The sequence below is a fragment of the Eschscholzia californica genome, unplaced genomic scaffold, assembly GCF_041429995.1.
Source record: "Eschscholzia californica isolate CP2 unplaced genomic scaffold, dmEscCali1.0.p SCAF_4, whole genome shotgun sequence".
In the NCBI taxonomy this organism is placed as follows: domain Eukaryota; kingdom Viridiplantae; phylum Streptophyta; class Magnoliopsida; order Ranunculales; family Papaveraceae; genus Eschscholzia; species Eschscholzia californica.
In genome coordinates, this window is record NW_028238461.1 from 54,215,275 (window position 1) to 54,223,690 (window position 8,416).

The following is an 8,416-nucleotide window of genomic DNA, read 5'->3' on the forward strand; positions in this document are numbered from 1 at the left end:
GGGGATATTGGCGAGATCAATCTTGATTTTGAGCTAACGATTACTCCATTAGAATCTCTGGCTAGAGCTGCACATGAGGCTCTGTCTTCTCGGAAAGATCCATCAAAGTTTATTCTAATAGCTCCATGAGGAGGAGGACACCAGTTGGATTCCTGCACAACTTGATTAGAAGATAAATTCTGAGTAAGAACAACAACATACCTTTGCGATTCTTTCGTATTCCACCAACATCTTGCTAAATCCGGTCTTTTACCTTGGAAATGCACTTCATTTCTAACCTTCCACCAATTCCACATTAGATAAGTAACCTTATACCAGTTTATATCATCTTCTTCCTTACTTTTAATCAAAGTAGCCAATGTTCTAATAGGATCTGTTGTGATATATTGTAGATGTTGTATTCCAGCCATTTGAAGTAAAATTTTGTATAGTAGACAGTCTCCAAATAGATGTTCGATTGTTTCATTGACTCCCAAATCACACATTTTACATGTTCGCGATACATGAGAAGCCCGAATCCCTATATTGGTAAGTGTCGGAACTCCATTATGAATCATTTTCCATACAAAGTTTTGTACCTTAGGTAGTATCTGATTGGGTTATTTCCCTAATAGCCCCCAACTTTGTGACCAGCTTCCCGCCTGGCCCCCTAAATTAGCAAAAATACCCATATGGCCCCCTATTTCAGTTATCTTTAACTTCCGTTACTCTCTCTCCTCCATCTCTCTCTGCCAAGTCACGCCACATCATCTATCACGCCACATCATCATCTTCTCCGGCATAAGTCGCCGGCCGGCCAAATTTCCGGCCGGCGGCCTTCAATTTTTTTTTTAATTCTTTCTCTCTCCAAATTTTTTTTTTTCTCTCACATCTCTTTCTCTCTAAACTCCGGCGAAGGGAAACCCACTTCGCCGGAGTTTAGAGAGAGAGAGATGTGAGAGAAAAAAAAAAATTTTATTTCTTTTTGGAGAGAGAGAGAATAAAAAAAAAATTTGAAGGTCGCCGGCCGGCGACTAATGCCGGAGAAGATGATGATGTGGTGTGATAGATGATGTGACGTGACTTGGCAGAGAGAGAAAAAGAGATGGAGGAGAGAGAGTAACAGAAGTTAAAGATAACTGAAATAGGGGGCCATATGGGTATTTTTGCTAATTTAGGAGGCCAGGCGGGAAGCTGGTCACAAAGTTGGGGGCTATTAGGGAAATAACCCTATCTGATTCTTCTTCCAAAATAGCTTCCATGGGAATTCATGAGCTTGTGCTGATAGTATTGGATTCACTTTAATTGTAGCATAATAGGACTTAGTTGTAAATTTACCACTCTCTGTGGGGCACCATATAAGTTTATCTCTTGGATTCGCACCGTTTAATGGAATTTGTTGAATTTCTTGGGCCTCTGTGGCATTGAAGTACATACTAATAAGCGGGATATTCCATTGTTGTGTGTCCTGTATGATAAGATCTGAAACAAACACAATATCATCTGGGAGAGAAAGGCTAGCCGATGGGATGTTATTATATAAATTAGGGATCCATGGATCCTTTTTTATGTTAATCGATGATCCATCTCCCATAAGCCAAATAATATTGTTTATAACAGAGTTCTTAATATGGTTAATAGCTTGCCAAAAATGTGATGTCCCAGTAGGGATAGTTTAATCCCAAAGATGTGTGTGCTTAAGGTATTTAGCCCTAAGAAGTTTAACCAAAATATCATTAGGTTGAGTTAGAAATTTCCACATCATTTTGGCTATAAGAGCCAAGTTCACATCCCTTGTGGTTCTGATCCCTAAACCACTTTTAGATTTAGAGCTGGAAATAATATCTCAATTAATAAAATGAAGTTTTCTATCAGTAGTTGAATGGCCCCACCAGAAGCATCTCTCTATTTGTTCTATGTGAGAAACTATTGTAATTGGCATTAACTGATAATTACCAGGGTAAGTGCAAAAGGAGGCCAAAATAGATTTAATTAATGTAGTCCTAGGTATTTCTCTCTCTATTTTATTGATAAGTCAATCATAACTATCTATTTTATTTGATTTTTTGAGCACAAGTGCTCCCGGGTATTTCTCTCTCTCTGTCATAAGAGGAGCATTTAATTTTTGGAAAAATTGTGCTTTGATATTGTTGGGCACTCCTTTGCTGAAGTACAGGGAAGATTTCGAGTAATTTACCTGCTGTCCGGAGAAGCTAGCATAATGATCCATCAATTGAACAACTGTATCTAGATTATCAAAATTAGCTTTGCCTAAAATAATAAGATCATCAGCAAATAGCAAGTGTGTAATACTAGGGCTGCTGAATTGATCTTATATTGACATAAACTATAAGTTTTTGAGTTTCTGATCTAACAGTACCCGATTACGATCTGAGTTAGTCGTTTACATGTCATTGATATATCGAGATTGTTGGTCATAATAGGTTAATTCATACCTTTGTGCGGAAGCGGTTGATCGTCCAATTGCCGCTAATCTGCCCACGATCGTCGCCGACTTGCTACAATGTATGTGTCCGAATCACTACTAGAGCAATCGGAATATCCACCCCTTAAATCCTTGTCTATCGATGGTTAGACCATGTAATACTAGAGTATGTTGAATGAGATTATTAGTGTAGTTTTTTGTGTGTTTTTCAAGAACACAAATGAGACCTATTTATATAGTTTCTCATAGCTACAATTAATCACAAAGATTAATAGCCAGCAATTAATCCATTGTAACCGCTATACTAAATAGCGAGTTAATTACGACCGTTTCATTCCCATGAATGTGGCCGTTACAAAACGGTTTCATTCCCATGAATGTGACCGTTACAACATGATTAATAACTCCCACTCGGCCACACAGGCCATACACATTAACTCGATCACAAAGACCGTACTCATTCATGGTCATACAGACCGTACTCATTCAATCTATACAAGAACGTATCACATATTTCATACAGGAAATAAGGCGTGCGACCACAAAGTAACAAGCAATGTTACGTTAAGCAACCATCTAACTAACATAACACTTTCATGCTTTTTGATACCCCGAATTATCCGACTATCACCGATTGCATACACAGTCCCTATACGCAATATTGTTTCATTTAGTTATACACACAGTATAACCCCTGGCCAGGTCATGGTGGTGATATAGGAATCATTCTCCCTTAGACACTCATGTTAATCCATCTTAGCTTGACTGCTTTCCTAACATGTGCCGCTGGATCGACACTTCGTAACCCTTTGGAAACATGTTAAAGTAGCATCATCGAACCTTAACTTCAAAACATAGTTCTAAGTCAACGGGCATCGTCCAGTATAGGTTTCACACAGTGACAAAGTAGGGATTCTTTTGTTACTCCCTATTGGTCGTCATAAAGCACATACAGTATGATATGTATGCCATAACATAGCTCCCACTTAGATGGGCATGTCACTCTTCTATGTTATGCGAATATTAAGTCTAGATACTACACAAGTGTCTAACCTGAGCCACTCGATCTACATACACAATGTACGATCTGACACTCAATTATTCGGCTTTAAGGTTTAATGTGAAAGCGGGAAATTTCACATTCGACTCCCACTGAGTCTCATCTTAGACATACTAAGGCGACTATCAATTCTACAACACATGTATGATGGTAGTCCATATTGCACACACACAATGCCAATACGACTAAGTCTCATCCTGCACACTACACAAGTGTCAGGGCGATCACCTGTGTGAATAGGTCGATCATAAAACCTGGTGACATTTTCAAGTGCCTAATTAAACAATTGAACATTTCCAAGAAACAAACAAATTTATTTCATTGATGCTCAATACATGTCCATTACAAATATATTCCCTTAATAAACAACGACTACAACCTACGCAATCCTAAGTTCTTCACATGGGCTACAAAAGCACTCTTAGGAATTGGCTTAGTCAAGGGATCCGCAACCATCATGCTAGTGGGTATGTAATTAATGACAACATCTTTCTTTCTGATAGCCTCTCTAACAAAATGAAAGCGTCTCCTAATATGCTTGGATTTTTTATGAAACTTTGGATCTTTAGCGAACTGTATAGCAGCAGTATTATCACAGTGCATGTCTACAGGTTCATCAACCTTAGGAGTGACGTTGAGATCATGTAGAAAACTCTTCAACCAAATAGCTTCTTGCACAGCTAGGCAACATGCAACGTATTCTGCTTCCATTGTAGATAAAGCAACACAATCTTGCTTCTTACTACACCAGGATATAGCACCTCCACCAAGGATAAAAGCATACCCGGAAGTCGATTTAGACTCATCCAAATCGCCGCTGAAATCCGCATCTGAGTATCCTTGTAACCTCATATTTCCACCTTGGAAACATAAAACAAGATCACTTGTACCACGAAGATAACGCAAGATTCTCTTGACTGCTTGCCAATGAGCAGGTCCTGGGTTACTTTGGTAACGACTTACCAAGCCAACCGCAAAACAAATATCTGGCCTTGTACATAACATGGCATACATTAAGCTCCCTATTGCACTAGCATAAGGAACTTTGCTCATTTCTTTTCTTTCTTCATCTGTTTTCGGACACTGATCAAGACTCAAAATTAGACCCTTCTCGACAGGAGTATCAACAGGTTTGGAGTTATGCATTCGAAATCGTTCCAAGACATTCCCAATGTAAGACTTTTGAGATAACCCAAGAAGTCTCTTAGAACGGTTTCTTATAATTTCCACGCCAAGGACATACCTTGCTTCACCCAAGTCCTTCATCTCAAAGACAGAGGACAACCACTCTTTAGTGGTGTTGATCATCTCCATGTTATTTCCAGCCAACAGTATGTCATCAACATACAAAGAAAGAAATGTGATTCCTTCTGATGTTTTCTGAACATACACACAATGATCTTCATCAACCATCATGAAACCAAAAGAAGTAATGGCTTCATGGAATCTGAAGTACCATTGCCTGGATGACTGCTTAAGACCATATATAGATCGTTTAAGTCGACACACTTTGTCTTCCTGACCTTTCGAGACAAACCCAATAGGTTGATCCATATATATTTCTTCCTCAAGTGTACCATTAAGGAAAGCAGTTTTTACGTCCATTTGGACCAACTCTAAGTCCAAGTGAGCAACCAAAGCTAGAAGCAGACGAATAGAGGCAAATCTCACCACAGGAGAAAATGTCTCATCAAAGTCTAAACCAGCAATCTGGGTAAAACCTTTCGCCACTAATCGAGCCTTAAACTTATCAACTGACCCATCAGCTTTTCTCTTGATCTTGTAAACCCACTTGCTTCCAATAGATTTACGATGAGTAGGGAGTTGAACTAGTTCCCAGACATGGTTCTTTTCCATCGAGGTCATTTCTTCTCTCATGGCATCCATCCATTCTTTATGATTTGGCGAATCTAAAGCCTCAGTAAAAGAAGTGGGCTCCTCAACATCCAAAGGAGTGCAAACGAATGCTCCCTCTTCGATCTGAAAAAATCGACGAGGTACTTTTCCACGCTCACTTCTTCGTACTATAGGATCTTGACTGACTATCTGACTGCTGGACTGATCTCTCCCACTATCACTAAGATTAGTAGATTCAGAAACTTGAGGACACACCTCTTGTTCTACCTGAGATACGGGGACTACCTCGATCTCTGGTTGATCACCTAAAGCAGACAGACGTCCCTCATCCGAAATTATAGGACTACTCCTAATATTTCGGTCATTTGGTGGAACATCACTATCCTTGGTGCCTTGGTTAGAACCTAATTTCTCCCACTCACCAAGAGATAGTTCCAAGTCATTTTGTAACTCATACAACTCAAGATCCTTTTTAATTTCACCAATACTTGGGAACTCATCCTCAAGAAAATCAACGTTGCGGGTGTCAACTTCTGTCAAGCCACTGTTTGGTTGTTCACCGAACATTACATAACCTTTAGAATGCTCAGGATACCTTATGAACACCATCTTAGTCGCTCTTGGACCAAGTTTACCAAACTTGTGGTTTTGGTTGTGCACATAGCCAGCCGAACCCCAAGGTCGTAAATGATCCAAGGAAGGCACTCTTCCATTCCATAACTCATATGGAGTGGTAGACACACTCTTACTTGGCACACGGTTAAGAATATAAGTTGATGTAAGCAAAGCATCTCCCCAAAACCTGATAGGAAGATTGGCTTGCGCCATCATTGACCTAACCATATCCAGTAACGTACGATTTCTCCTCTCCGCTACACCGTTTTGTTGCGGAGTATAAGGAATCGTGAGTTGTCTTTGAATACCTTTTTCCTCACAAAACCCTTTAAACATATCAGAAAGGTATTCACGACCACGATCAGTTCGAAGTGTCTTTACTTTTCGATCTAATTTGGTCTCTACTTCCGCTACAAAACGCTTAAACATATTAAGGGCTTCGTGGCGATGCGATAATAGGTACACATACCCATATCGTGAGTAGTCATCTATAAAAGTGAGAAAATAAACAGCGCCATGACGTGCCTTAACATTAACAGGCCCACAAATATCAGAATGAATTAACTCAAGAGGAACCGACACCCTCATTGCCTTGCCAAAAGGTTTCTTAGTAGCTTTACCAGCTAAGCAAGGCTCACACCTAGGTAGCTCAACCTTAGTGAGCTGATCTAAGAGACCACCTTTTGCAAGTCTACTCATCCTATCTTGCCCAATATGACCAAGTCTAGCATGCCATTTAACAGATTCAGAATGAATATCAAAGTTAGAAGCAACCGCAAGCATAGAATTATTATCAGAATCATAATCCAAATCAAGTACAAAGAAACTGTCTTTCATGCACCCACGGCCGAACAAATCGCCATGATACATAATATCCAAAATGTTTAGTTGAAAATAAAAGGAAAAACCAAGTTTTAACAAAGCAACAACAGAAACTAAGCAACATTGCACCCCAGGTGCGTAGAGAGTATCATGAAGAAGTAACGTTTTGCCCCCTCGTAACTTGAGCTTGTATGTACCAATACCAAGAACATCTTCTTTGGTTCTGTTGCCCAACATAACAGTTTGTGAACCCACGGGCACACGGTGGTATTCCACAAACCCAGCTCGATCATGAACTACATGCTTGCTGGCTCCCGTATCTACAATCCAATTAGGAAGGTGATTAGCAACTAATGCGTGGGAACAAACATAAGTTTCATGAGTAACAATATGGTAAGGTACCTTTTTCGGCTCCGAGCAGTCTCGAGCGAAATGACCTTTATTTCCACAGTTGAAGCACTTCACAAGTGCAATTTTAACCTCTTTACGGCCTTTTGCCTTTGGTTGCTTAGCCACACCACCTTCAGGTCCATGGTTTTGAGAAAAACGAGCCTTCTTAGATCGCTTAGATCGATGTTTCGCCTTTTTCGACTCGCGTCCATGAGCTACAAAAGCAACATGTGAAGGCGCAATTGCCTTCTGACGCTCCACCTCCATCTCAAGGTGTCTAGCAATCTCAGAAAATGTCTTGACATGCTCACTATGAGCCATGAGGAGATTAAAATTAGCCCAGCAAACAGGTTCATCAGGAAGTGAACGGATCACATTGAGAACCTGCTCCTCATCGTCAACTTCTCGCCCAGCAGCTTTCAGGTCACGAATCATAGCACTCATGATTCGAAGATGTTCAGCCACACTATGACTTGTATCCATAGTGTATCTCATCCATTTCAAAGTCAAGGCACGAAGCCTGGTAGCAGATGTTTGACCGAACTTGACCTTAAGCTTATCCCACATGTCCTTAGCCGTGAGACAATTCTCAAATTCCCCAATCAGATCGTTGTGCATGCAGTACAACATAGTATAGCGCGCCGAACGATCCTTTTTGGACCATTCTTGGTATGCTGTTAATTCTTGGTTATACCGATCACTTTCGGTATCCTTAGGTTCAACCATAACAATGGATAAGTTGTCTAAAACCTCGCGTTCATTAAGGAGATATTGAATCTTCCTATGCCAGATGTCATAGTTAGTACCATCTAGTTTTTCATTCGTGGACAAGTCTCCAATCATACTCTTAGTTGTCATCTACAATTATGCACAATGTAATGGATATTAATTAGGCACTATTTTTATTTCTAACTAAATTATCGAGATTTCATCATTTGTATCAATCACTCGAAAAATTCGCTAAGCTCATTATCATCATTCATGATATAAACTAGAAATTCCATAATTTAATTACTTCATAGAACACATCTATGGGACCCTTTGATATCACAAATCATATTCGTAAAAAATTAATTTATAAATTATATAGGTCACACAGACATATATAAATCATATAGACATGAACTCTCATAGTTATATCATGATTAAATATGCTACACATGCATATTAAACAAATACACACATGTATTAACTCATTTGAAATAATAACATCCCATCCAATCCAAAACAAATTCGGAAACGAGTTA